This window comes from Diabrotica undecimpunctata, chromosome 8 (genome assembly GCF_040954645.1).
Source record: "Diabrotica undecimpunctata isolate CICGRU chromosome 8, icDiaUnde3, whole genome shotgun sequence".
NCBI lineage: Eukaryota > Metazoa > Arthropoda > Insecta > Coleoptera > Chrysomelidae > Diabrotica > Diabrotica undecimpunctata.
Window position 1 is genome coordinate 127,380,864 of NC_092810.1, and position 14,995 is coordinate 127,395,858.

Genomic DNA, 14,995 nt, shown 5'->3' on the forward strand with positions numbered 1-14,995 from the left:
CATACATTGGATACCATGTAGCACAGTGGTAGTAGAGAAAGACCACAAAAACGGTGGCTACACGATACCAAAGCTAAAGTGGGAGAAACTGGAATCTGGCATCAGTTTGCTCTTTTCATGTTGAAAAAGTTAGAACAATACTTATTCCTTGGCATTTTATTCTATATACTTTCATCGCTTCTTATCACATTTTTCTATTTGTAGCTTTCGTTTTGTTCCTCGTCTACTTACGTTTTGTTACTAAAGAAACAAAAGAAACTCATGTTTCTGTTGTTTCTTTCTGTGCTTCTTCTTCCCCTGTTTTATCGCCTCATAATATAAATCAAATAGATAATTATCTATTACAAACTGTGAAAGAAGATGGGAATAGTACCCATAATTACAGAATGTCATTTAAATAATTATATTAATTTAATTCATACTGTATTTGCTGGTGTCCCCTATATTAGTTACAGACAATAAAAAACAATCTATTGTTAAAAATGATTCTGGTTTAATGGTATTTATTTACCATAGGGGCTGGTGGGTGCATTTGACAAAGCCGAATGGGGTGAGAAGTGGACCATATGCTGGGCTCGTGTTCCTACCGCAAGTAATTGCTTCCAGTGGTGATAATTGACATATTGACTGCGTCAGTGACAAGTGGATGGATCCGTGGGGGATGCTTTCAGAGAAGGACACGCATTATTCTTTTTCTTGCGAAATAAGAACTCATATGCTATTTATATTAGTAGATTGCGATGAGCTCCGACGAGATATGATTGATATTCTTCTTGAGTATTAATACATAGAATTTCTCTTATGTTTTATAAAATTCTTAAAACATTTTTACAACAAATTTTTTAAATATTTTTATATACAGGGTGAGTCATAACTATTGGGACATAGACTAAGGACAGGTTATTTGGACCAAAATATGACTATTGGGTCAAATATGCCTTAATAAAATGTTGCTGAGAAAAAAGATACAGGGTGTTAAAGTTAATTTTTGTTTTTCGTTTTTTGCTAATAGTTTCCCTGTATATTTATAAATTGCTATCAAAATTGGCACAGAGGCATAATCTTAGACAAGAAATAGTATTTTATTTACAATTTTACGTTTTGTCATAGAGGGCGCCACGTGGATCATTGCTAATGATCAAATTGAGTCTAAATTTTTCTGATGAAACTTTTTAGTAATTTTTATTAGAAAATATGACGTAAACATCATTTTTACGTAAAATTGGTACTCTTGTTTAAACATGATAATTTCAACCGTTTTCGATAAAAACGCAGTCGAACTGCTTAGAGTCTTAAAAAAGGATTTCAAATATTATTTCATTTATGAAAAGTATGCTTTGGACTGTCAGATAATTGTTGTTGGTAAATGTCATTTGTTCAGAGTAAATTATTTTTGATGTGACAGTGTAGTGTAATGTTGCATTTTTTAAAAGTAATCATTACTTTTTTTGATTGAAATGCCTCGTCACAATCATTTTACTAATGAAGAAATGCGAGATATGATTTGCGTATACGCACAAGAAAATTTTTGCGGTCGCTCGGCAGCCAGAAAGTATGGAATGTTATACGCAAACAGAAGAAAACCAAATCACAAAACTTTTGCAAGATTATATCGTAGTTTAGGTGAAACTGGGTCATTTCACACTAAAAATCGGGGTGGTCGACCAAAACAAATCACACCTAATCAAGAAGATAAACTTTTGGTTCGAGTAGATGAAAATCCTGAAATAAGTTCACGACATCTATCAGCAGCAACAGGAGTAAGTCAGTCGTCTATTGTTAGAATTCTAAAAAAAAGAGAACCTCCATCCTTATCACTTCACTCCTGTTCAAAATTTACTTCCAACAGATCTTCCACGACGGTTACAGTTTTGCCAACGTATTCTGAATAAACATCGCAGTGACAGACACTTTATTAAGAATATTATGTTTACCGACGAAGCAACTTTTAGCAGACGAGGGGTTTTTAATTGGCGAAATAGTCATTATTGGGAAAAAGAAAACCCGCATCCTATTAAAGCTAGACTTTTTCAGCATGAGTTTAAATTGAATATTTGGTGTGGCATTATAGGCGACCAACTACTAGGGCCTTATGTTCTTCCTCCGAATTTAAATGGAGATTCTTATTTATTCTTTTTGGAAAATACTCTTAGTGATATTTTAGATGATCTGTCACTGGATGTAAGAAGAAAAATGTGGTTTATGCAGGATGGAGCGCCACCTCATTTTTCATTAGCTGTTAGAAATCATCTTAATGACGTATTTCCTCAACGATGGATTGGCAGAGGCAGTGATTTTCAATGGCCAGATGGCCACCAAGAAGTCCTGAGTACAACCCGCTAGATTTTTATTTTTGGGGACATATGAAGTCCTTAGTTTATGCCAATGAAATTAATACACGAGACGAACTTTGGAGATACATTCAAAATGCAGCTAATCTTATAAGGGGACAGAATAATATTTTTTTAACGTCCGAAAATCCTTTTTAAAAAGAATTAGAAAAGGCATAGAAATCGGAGGAGACCATGTAGAACATTTAGTTTGAGTTTTTGTGAGTTCTTTGAAGTTAAAGTGTGTTTAGTTTTGATTTATCGTCAAAACGGAAACCTTACGTTAGTTGCAACTTTGTTTATTAGTTTGGTATTTGATAGTGGAATTGTAAATAAAATACTATTTCTTGTCTAAGATTATGCCTCTGTGCCAATTTTGATAGCAATTTATAAATATACAGGGAAACTATTAGCAAAAAACGAAAAACAAAAATTAACTTTAACACCCTGTATCTTTTTCTCAGCAACATTTTATTAAGGCATATTTGGCCCAAAATTATTTTGGTATATCTTATCTGATTGTAAATTTGAAAAATATTATTAATTGGTATATTGTGCAATTATATTGACTATAAAATTATATCAGAATACTTGAGATTTTGCATTTTTATTTAAAAGTTTTTATATAACTTAAAATTTTCATTGAAAATATTTATATCAATGAATCTTTATATCTATATAATCTATATCTTTTGAATTAGTGAATCCAAAAAGAAAGAAAGCACGTGGTGTTCGTGTGTATTAAGGTATAAAAATTTTTTATACCTTAATACACACGAACACCACGTGCTTTGTATTCAACAGGTATACTAGCCACTCCTGGATATCTCCACTTCATGGTTTGTTCCAGTTTCACTTTCAAAAAGAAAGAGATATAACAAAACGAGAATGTCGTAAACCGAAATAAAAAAAAATGTTAGAATTCTGTGTTAAAAACGACCCATTTGTAGAAAGCACTTTCTAAGACCAGCCAATGGAAGGCAGATGTATAGGAAGGAAGTGAGGAGAAAAACTCTATGGAGGCCGTTTCAAAATTTGTGTCTCTGCATGTCACACGTCTTAAACAGCAAACTTTCCCTGATAACTTACATAAAATGCTAGCTGTATTTTTTCCTGAAGCCCAATGTATGGAGCACAAATCAAAAAGTCCAGAAGCATGTAGTTCCATAAAGATCACTATTAATCGGGAAAACCTAAAGAAAGCGAGGAACAAAGATGTTCCAAAGGGTCCAGTAGTATCATAGTTTTTTGTAAAGAAGAGGATGCCAATGGGATTGGATCCTTTTTAAAAAGTGTTCTCAAAGTTAAAAAATATTTAAAGATCGTTCATTATAGTGCTCAATAACTGAGTAACTCTCTTCTTGATTTTTAAGTACTGCTCAATGATATTTTAGCTGACTGTTTGTGTCTTAATGAGCACTGGCTTGTACATGATGGGCTACATACTGTCAATATAAGGGGCTGTAAGATGCTTTGTGGATTTTGCAAGACGGTCAAGTCTCATGGAGGTGTAAGTATACATATTAGAAATAATATAAGTTTTAATATTTTGAATCTTAAAAGCCTCTGTTTTGAATAATGGTATGAGATTACAGGTAGTTTATTAAATAAATCTAATGTACAGCTTATTATTCCCTATCGTACTCCAGATAGCAACTTGGACAAATTCTTTACCATAATGGCTAAAGTAATTAATATTTAAATGGGAATAAGCCACAATTAAAGGTTAAAGTACGTTGATTGACGTTTCAATTTCCACTTCGGAAATCATTCTCAAAATACAAACATTAGTAAATTAAATAAATTTTGTTTTTTTGTTACTTGGTGAAAAATTCTTCGAATAATTTAATTTTATCTGACTCATTTAAATTGACAATTCAGACATACATTATACATTTTAAAGTAGACGACTTTAAAATGATATTGCCAATATTGTTGAGTTGCGCTCCTGGGACAACTTTACTTATAAGATAGTTCATTCGATTACATGAAATCAACTTTAACTTGAGAATATCCATCAGAAAAAAATCATAGCATGTAATTCGTCTTTAAAAAGACAAACACATGTCATGATGATGTTAGTTATTCCATAGTAAATTATGGATGTGTTTCCTGATGTTTTTTAAAGTTTGGAGCAAAAATTGCAGTAATATTGCTCTTTACGTTTATTAAAATGCAACCAAACATTGCTTTTGGATTTGGGTGGTGCCATTTTTCTTTCTAATTGGATTAACTACAAAACAATAAGACATTCACACTGTGGCTAATAAGATTAATATTATCTGTAAGTTTTGCCAATAACATTTACACATATTCATTGTTTAACAACAAAACTATACTTCTTCTTCAAGTGCCATCTCCACGGCGGAGGTCGGCAATCATCATAGCTATTCGGACTTTTGAGATGGCTGCTCTGAAAAGTTCATTTGATGTACATCCGTACCACTCTCTCAGGTTGCACAGCCATGACATTCTACGTCTCCCTATGATTCTCTTTCCTTGGATCTTTCCCTGCATAATCAGTTGGAGAAAGGTGTATTTCTCTCCACGTATAATATGTCCGAGATATTCAAATTTTCTTGTTTTAATTATATTTAAAATTTCTATTTCTTTATTCATCCTTCTCAGAACCTCTTTGCTTTTGACGTGTTCTGTCCACGATATTTTCAGAATTCTTCTATACACCCACAGCTCGAATGATTCCAGTTTTTTCATTGATGTCGCATGCAAGGTCCAAGATTCCATTCCATAAAATAAAGTCAAAAAACATAGCACCTCGCCAACCTAACTCTTAGTTCCAATTTTAAATCCCTTGTACACAGCACTCTTCTCATTTTGTTGAAATTTGCTCTAACCTTTTCTATTCTGATTTTGATCTCCTGAATGTAATCATTTGTGGAGTTAATCATTGTTCCCAGATATGCATACTTGTCCACTTGTTCGACATTGGTTCCGTTTATTAGAAGTTTATATTTAATTATTTTATATTTTATATTTACCTATTTACCTTTATTCCAGCTGTTTCACCCTCAAGAGCATTTTTCAGGATCTCTTCGGAGTAGGCATGAAAAAGAATTGGCGACAATACGCATCCCTGTCTCACTCCACATCTTATTTCAATTTCTTCTGACAGCTGTTCGTTAACACATACTTTTGCTCGCTGTTAGTATAAATTTGATATGATCCTGAGGTCGTTGTAGTCACTCTTCTTTGATTTCAGGACATTCATTAATTGTTTATGTCGTATTTTATCGAATGCTTTATTATAGTCAATAAAACATACGTATATATCTTGATTGACGTCCAGGCATCTTTGTATCAGTATATTAAGTGAAAAAAGAGCTTCACGCGTTTCTAGTCCTTTGCGAAAACCAAATTGTGTATCATTAACGTCTATGTCCAGTTTGTGATATATTCGGTTATGGATGACTTTTAGTAATAACTTTAGCACATGAGACATCAAGCTAATGGTGCCGTAATCGCTGCATTCTCTTGCGTTTTTCTTTTTGGGGAGACAAATAAAAATCGACGTTAACCACTCTTTGGGTAATACGCCTGAACTATAAATTTGGTTCAAGAGTGTCACTAAAACGTCAATGTGCTTCTCATCTAGAATTTTTAGGATTTCTATAGGAAGCATGTCAGGTCCAGGGCTTTTTCCACTCTTTATTGTTTTTAATGAGTCTAAATTTCTTCTTTTGTAATATATGGACCTATTTCTTCTGACGTAAGTTCTATGTGCTCCAGATCTCCTCTTTCATGATCGAACAATTCGTCGATATATTCTGCCCCTCTTTGTACTTTCTCGTCCGTATGTGTTATAGTATTCCCGTGTCTATTCAGAATTGCACGAGTTGGATTTTGTTTTCTTAGTCCTGTCAGTTCTTTAACTTTCTTGTGTAGGTTAAACAGATCATATTTATTTTGAAGGTCTTCGATCTCTTTGCATTTCTATTCAAAATATTTTTCTTGAGCCTGCTTTATCATCTTCCTGATCTCGTGGTTTATCTCTTTGTATTTATTGTTGTCTTCGTTTTTAAATTGTCTCTGTTATTCCATCGTATTTAGTATCTCGTCATTCATCCATTCTTCTTTTCTCCTTGCGGAAGTCTTTAGTATTTCTTTACAGGGTTCCAGTAGAAAATGTTTTAGTCGATCCCAGTACTCGTCAATATCATGGGTGTTTATGTTCAATTTGCTGCAGTTCACATGCAGTTCATGTTGGAGGCATTCTTTTACTTTAGTTTCTTTAAGTTTTCTTGTGTCTATTGTAGGGATTCTTTGATGTCTTTTAATATTTTTAAGGGTGAGTATAATCTTGGCGATAAGTGGATTGTGATGTAAGGCCACGTCTGATCCAGGATATGCTTTCACGGCTTTAAAAGCATTACGGTATCTTTCATTGATCATAATGTAGTCTATCTGGTTCCTGACTACTTTCTCCGATGTATATGCGGACGAACGCCATATATACAATCGTCTGTTTGGTAACTTGAAAAATGTGTTTGTAATAATCAAGTTCTGTTCTTGACAGAATTGTAACAGACGGTCTCCTCTTTCGTTTCGATTTCCCAGACCATAGTTTCCTATACACTTTCCGCTTTGTCCCTTTCCAATCTTTGCATTGAGATCACCTAGGACTATCACCTAAAAACTATACAACATATTAGATCACCTAAATCTCTACAACAACCTTCAAATATAGTTTGGATGATTTGGATGAACCTTTCTAAAATTCTCGCGATCTACCACTGAGTTCAAATTTTACAGACATAAAGAAAGAATAAAAGATTCACCGCATTAAATTAGAAATATCCATTATCGATTTTATTTTACCTTGAGAGTATAAACACAATACAAAAAAATGGAAAACAAAGATAGAGGTAGAGGAGGCCTTAGAAGGCAGGTAAATTTTGGTAATCATTGAAATACAGGAGAGGAAGATAAAGATCCTAGATATCGAGCTGGATCTTAGGAAACATTCTGGAAAAAAATTGACGACAACAACACTGAATATATGTAGATCAGTGGAGGAGACAAGCGGAGGTGTACGTCCAAAAATTAATGGAATAAGATATTATATGAAGCGTGTAGAATCAAATCTCACGAAAATTTATTGAAAACATTCATCTTTACGATCTTTCTTATTGAACCAAAACGAGATCAATAATATATTAAACTCTATCATTAATACAACTAAACAACTAAATGTTCGGACAATTCAAGAAATTACTATTTTAATATGGGGTTACATCGTCACGCGACTTTACAACAAATGCAATCCAGTCGGGCATTGTTCGTATTTAGGATTTACCCAAGTGAGGATCGAAACTATCCCATAATATACCTAATTTACTCTTCAAATTGGCGACAGTTCTCTGGATATCATTACGCAGTTTCTATTTTTTTTTTATCTTATGCCACAATGTCTCAATAACATTTCAAATAAAGTCCGGGTAGAGATTGTGAGCACTTGGTACAAAACTATTTTTCAAATTTCTTGATACTCTGCTGCGCTAATTGTGCCTTCCACTACTTCATATCTTCCTAGACTCGCTGATGACATGCAGCTCTAAATCATAATTCCTTTGGGAAACTTCACAGTTCTTTTAACCATTCAGATAACCAGTTTTTGAAAGTCTCCCACTCAAACATCAAATTTCGATTCGTCACTGAATATCACGTTGAACCAGTCATCAACGGTCCATGAAAACTTTAAGCAACCGCTTCAATTGGGTAAGATCGAAGATAGGTTGCAATGCATATAATTCGTGAAAGAATCTCGAATTGGAATTAGCTTGGTACAAAAAATGCATAGAACATTTTTTAAATATTTTTTTATTTTAATATAATAATGGTTAAAAAATATTGTTAAAAAATTGAAAACCTTAATTTGGTTATAAAAAGTGCACAGGTATATATAATTAAACTCTAAATAGGTCAACTTCTTCTAAGTGTCTACAGATTTCACTACCCTCCTCATTACCGTTTTCTCCACTTGCAGTGTCAATAATATGAAGGTAAAACTGCAGTTCTTCAATTGCTAACCTAAGATCTGATGTACCATTATCAAGTTAATTACTGTTATTTTTTTAAAATCAGCAAAAACAAAAGTTATAAAATTTGATCTTCAAAAATTAGAATTGTTTCAAAACTTGCTTTGTCCAAAAGTTTGCTCAAAACTCACTTTCTCCAAATAAAAAGCCAATTGTTTAATTATTGATGAAAGTTGGATTTAATTCATTATGTAATACTAGTTTCTATGGTCAAATTGTATAATATGAAACTTAAATCTATATGATAACTGTAACGGCTTGTTTTTAACAAGTTTTTAGCCTTGAAAATTTTAGAGAAAACGTGTTTTGATTCTACACCCCTCATATACAGGGTGGTCCTTAAGTAATTGTACAAACAGAAACCGTAGATTCTGCACTTTAAAATATTACGATTTAAGCCAACTTACTTTTATAAAATGTTGATATTAAGAAAGATACAGGGTGTTAAAGTGGAAATTTAAAATTTTATTTTTCGCTATAACTTTTAAGTTTGTACATATCTTTAGACAAAAATTTACAATTGGATGCTTTTGAGTAGGATAAATTATAATTTTATACATACTTTAATGTAACTGATAAAGGGCGCCACATATATCACATGTGAGGCATAAATTTACGCTTAACTTTTTTGCTCTTTAAGTTAGCTCTATTTGTGTTAAAAAATATTAAAAATACATTATTTTTACAAATAAACGGAATACTTATTGATATTGATTGATACTTATTGAAAAAATACAGTTTTCGAGATAACCGTATTTTATAAGTCAGCTGCATAATAATATTTGTGCGGTAAAGCACTGAATATCTGTAGATAAGCATAATTCATAGTTTATTCTTATTAAAACGACTCAAAGATGATAATGTTACATCACAAAATGCTTTGTTATGGCTGCTAAATGTTTTATTGGAGAAAAGATTTTTCATCTTCTTCTTTAGGTGCCGTGTCCGTATTCAGACGTTGGCCGTCATTATGTTTACAATTTCCCTTTTCTATCGCTTCTTAAGTTTCTATTCTGGCGTTGTATTACTTTTTCTTTATTGTAAAATACTAAAAACCCAAAATATGTGGTTTATGCAAGATGGTATACTTCCACATTCTAGAAAGAAGGCAGTGAGAACATACTTAAATACAACTTTTCTGATCGTTGAATTGGTCGTGGTAGTCATATTTCTTGGCAATGTGGGGAGATATTGATACAATTATTTAATTCATAAAAAACCTCAAAAGAATACTTATTATTCATTACACAGTAAACACACAGACAATTTAGTTCAGCATAATATTAGTTCGTTAGTAAATCATAATAGTCTATTTTTTCGAGATGTAATTATAGTTACTCGTAAGCTGTAACGTAATCATAAAAAATAAGTAATGTCATCGATAGGTATTCCGTGTGTATATAAGTAACCAATGAACGAGATACATCACAGTTTAATACAGTATTTAACCTCTGCGACAAATAAGATGTAGTTCCACAATATACCATAAGATTTGGATATGTAGCCAAAAGAATGTATTCATCCATTATACATTATAGCCACCACGTAGCCCAGAATTTAATTCGCTTGATTTTGGTGTATGGGGCGCGTTAAATCAACGTGTTTATAAGAATCCCAATAAACATTCGCAGCCAACTATGGGAAGAAATAAATACTGCAGCAGTTTCTTTAGAACCAATGATGCTATTTAATATGAGACGATCTTTTATAGAATATATTGACAAATGAATTTAAGAAAATGGTGGACCTATCGAATACTTACTTTGACAAAAAGTTATGTTATTTAGTTTAACTATTTCTTAATTTGGTTTAATAAAATTTTAAATTTCCACTTTAACACCCTGTATCTTTCTTAATATCAACATTTTATTAAAGCAATTTTTCTTAAATCGTAATATTTTAAAGTGTAGAATCTACTGTTTCTTTTTGTACACTTACTTAAGGACTACCCTTTATATCTCCAATATAAATACTTTCCAACCATTTATACTTGCATAATAAATAGGTTTATGGTGGTTGTGTTCAGTTGGACAAACATATATGACCAATTCAATTTAACTAAATAAATTTTATAAAAAATGTTATTTACAATTAGTAATAATTTCTCATATTTATTAACGACCGCATTAATGCAAAGCTGTTTATATAATACAATTTTATATAATACAAAATACTGTTTATATAATACAAAAGAATTTTTAAATTCTCTGGATATACCGGGATGCCATCACGGACTTCATTTTACTTAACTATGTTAAATAAATTGAACATAATATTATTCGTCTAATAACCAAGTCACAGCAAAGCGTGGCCGGGTCAGCTAGTTGTAATATATAAAAATATAAATTTATTGTCTTTGTCTCTTTATTTATTTGATCAAAGCAGTGAATTTTTGAAGCATCACTCGAACTGTGTAGACATAAATAAAAAATACAAGATTCCACGTATTACATATGTTCCATATCGATTTTATTTTACCTTGAGTAAATAGACAAAACCAATGTTCTGTCTACAGGGCGGACTTATAGTTATACGAACAGACCTATTCCTTGCATGAAATATTAAACTTCCTAGACAGAATCAATGCACATCTGGATTATAGATTAAACTTAAAATAATTACATTATGCAAAATTAACATATATATCTTATGAGATTACGGGAATAAATAAAGCGGAATAAACGACGTAGTTAGATAAAAGAGACTATGACGTCCTTTCTTGTAGTGTTGTCCAAAATCGGTCTTGGTCTTGCAGTCTTGGTCTTGCTCTTACGTTTTCGCAAGACCAATTTATTTCACTGTTCACTATTTAAAAAGAAACTTTCATTTTAAAAATTTTCGCATGAAGGTGTTAAAATTTTTCATCTATGAAAGCTAGAGCAAGATCTTACTCCAATTATGATTACGAGATACAGCTGAAAAACATTCAAAATGAATTTCTTCATGGAAGACACTTCCCTATGTTTATACTGTAAAAATTTGGAAGAAGATTGATTATACTGTCAATGGATATTCTTGTGTGTGTGTGTGTGTGTGTGTAGATAGTGGATGGCATTAGAACTTGTCTATTTGCCACAGAATATTTGTATTTTTTTTTTATTATTATTATTAAGGATAGGATAGGGATAAAAACATGGCCACTCGTTTCTTGTCTAGGGACCCATCAAGACATTTTTATTAAGACAAACTAGACTAGGTCACGGGCAGGAGGTATTAACAAATGGGGTAAAACAGAGGTTTGGATTCTAATTACATAATGTTTGTAAACACATATTTATATACACATATATACATATACACATATTTAACCATATATGAGCTAAATATCTATTTTTGCTTCTAAAACAAACTTGATTAAAAGGTTGTATATTTCTTTCTCTTGTTGTGCTAATAAAGTAGGAATGTTAGTTGGTAGACTTACAAACTTTTCCAGTTCTTGGTACAGCATATCTGTATGTGCAGTATATTTTTGACACTCTAAGAAAACGTGATTTATATCGGCTAAAGGTTTTTCTGGACAGTGAGGACAACACGGAGAATCTAAGATACCAATCCTAAACAAATGTGCTGGAAAGCGACCATGATTAAGTTTTAAACGTGATAGAATTGATGACTTATATCTATTATAATCCCACGAGTTGATATAAGGAATGTTCGTCGGTAAAACCGGTTGAAGTTTAAAATAGAGGTTCTCTGATGTAGTTGAAAATTTACTGTACTGAGTTTCCCATCTAACCCTTACATCAGCCTTATATAAATTAATAAGATCTGATGGGTTGCACATGTTTACTTTCAATTCTGAGTCAAGTGCTTTTTTAGCTGCGATATCAACTGCCTCGTTCCCAGTTATCCCTGAATGACCTCTAACCCAGACTAGTGTAACTCGTACACCATACTCCTGCAGTTTATATAGACTATTTTTTATAGATAGAAGAATATTTTTATTATAATGATTAAAAGGAGGGCTTTTAATGGCATTCAAAACTGAGAGAGAGTCTGTTACAATTACCACAGATAAAGGTAAATTCATCTCGCACCAATCTAAAGCTTTGCTAATAGCTATAGCCTCTTCACTGAAAATCGATAAATAATAAGGGACTTGATATTGCTCAACATGGTTAATATTAGAAACTAAAAATGCACAGCCTGTTTTAAATCTTTTTTTTGATCCATCCGTATAGATGATGATTTTATTCTCTCCTAAATTACAGAGTATAGATTTGAAAATTAATTTTGATAGAAATATATTATCTGGATAGTTTGGAATTATAATGGTTGGTTTAAATATTAAGGCTGCAAAATTGATTTCGTAAATAGGATATTTTTTTTGACTATGTATTAGTTCTTTATGTCTCTCAGTGTCAATAAAAGCATCAGCAAGAGGGGGAGACGTTTTAATTCTCCAATATTTGTTTGTAAGATTCTGGACCACTATATTTGATATTTTTTTGACCATAAATGTACTAAACGTCCTATACTTTATTAGCTGTTTATTAGCTAAGTACTCTCTTCGAAGGCACAAAGGCGGTTCTTGTGCTTCAGCGAGAACTGCACAATTCGGTGACGACATCATAATTCCTAGACTTATTTTAATTGCCTTATATTGAATTCTGTCTAAGATTAATAAGTTTGATTTGCTAGTTGAGGCATAAATAGTACATCCATAATCTATTATTGAGCGGATGTATGACTTGTAAAAAGTAAGAGATATCTGCACCCCATTTATATTTAGAAACTACACGCAGAAGATTGAGCCCTTTCTCACATTTTTGCTTTACGTGTTTTATGTGGCTGGTCCATAAGAGTTTATTATCTATATGGATGCCAAGATATTTATATTCTTTCACTACGGGTATAGTAAAATCACCTATGGTATACAAATCGGGTGTTTTAAGTCTATGCCTAGTAAGACACATAACCGCTGTCTTTTGCTGTGAAACACTAAAACCCATAGTATGTAACCAATCACGCATGCAGCAAAAAATATACTCTAAATCTGTAATACATCGTTCATATGAACTATGGATAGTATAGAAACAAATATCATCCGCGTACTGTATAACTTTTATAGTGTCATTCATCAAACTATGCAGCTCTGCTGTGTATACATTAAATAAAAGTGGACTCAATATTGATCCCTGCGGCAAACCGTTATATACTGTTCTTGGCCCGTGGAGTACATTTCTGTGGTCACGAATATAAATTTTTCTGTTTAGAAACAAATTTATTAAGTTATTTGATACCTGTTTGCTGATACCCATTTTACACAATTTTGTTTTTAAAATACTCAAATCAACCACATCATATGCACCTTTTAGATCCACAAATAGGCATAACATGTATTTGTTATCAGATAAGCATATTTGTGCATCTGTAACCATATGGGTCAATGCATCTATCTATGGTGTAGTGGGTAGGAGAGAATTACTTTCAATAAAATGTTCTAGGCGAAACTTAATCATGCGTTCAAAAGTCTTGGTCAGACAAGACATTAACGATATAGGTCGATATGATGAGGGTAATTTTGGATCTTTAGATGGTTTTTTAATTAAACATATAACAATATTTTTTAAATCCTTAGCATAATCTTGTTTTACCCACCAGTTGTTAAAAATTTTTAAAATTATTTGTTTAGCTGAAACTGGAAGATTGTGTAAAATTTTATATGTGAAACCATCCAAACCGGGAGCCGTGCTTCTGGTTTGGTTTAATGCCAAAATTAACTCTGAATAAGTAAAAGTTTTAGACATAGTATCTGAAGTAGAACAAAAATGAAAATTTTTTTGATTGTCTACATTGACATTAGAGACCGAAGGCGGGGCCAGCTGATTCAGAACATCCTCAATTAAATCTTCGTGCAATGGAGGTTTCTTTTGTTTATGATATTTGTTTCTTATAGCTTTTACACAATTCCAAATGTTTGAAAGGGGTGTAGATCTATTGAGTTGATTAAGAAAGGTTATCCAACTATGTTTTTGTTTTAACTTGAAAATGAGTTTAGCCTTTGCTGCGATATTTTGGTAATTCAGATAATTTGTAATATTTCCTTGTCTTCTGAACAATTTAAGTGCGTGGGAGCGACTTTCAGCTATATCAGAACATTCTTTGTCCCACCAATAGGGCCTTGGGACAGAAGGAATGAAAGGTTTTTTAACGGGCATGGATGCAGATGCTGCTGAAGATATAACTTCAAATAATTTTTTTGTTATTTGACAGTTATCTGAATCATTTAGAGATAAATTTGAACTGATTTCATTTTCAATAAATGCTTGAAAGGCTGACCAATCGGCACGACCGTCATTCCACTTGGTTGCCGGATTGATTTCGATAGCTATGGGAGCAATTTGAAGCTGAATCTGAATAGGGTAGTGATCAGAACCTAAAGTGTCTTGATATACGGACCAATTTACCAATTCTGCCAAAAAAGGGGAGATAAGAGTTAAATCAACTGCAGAGTGATTACCATTGGGATTAACTCTAGTGGGCGATCCATCATTTAAAGTAATTAGTTCCAAAAAATCTAAAGCTTCTGTTAAATCCTTTCCCCCGCGATCTTCCGGAATAGGGCCCCACCTGTAATGGTGTACATTAAAATCGCCGCAAAAAATT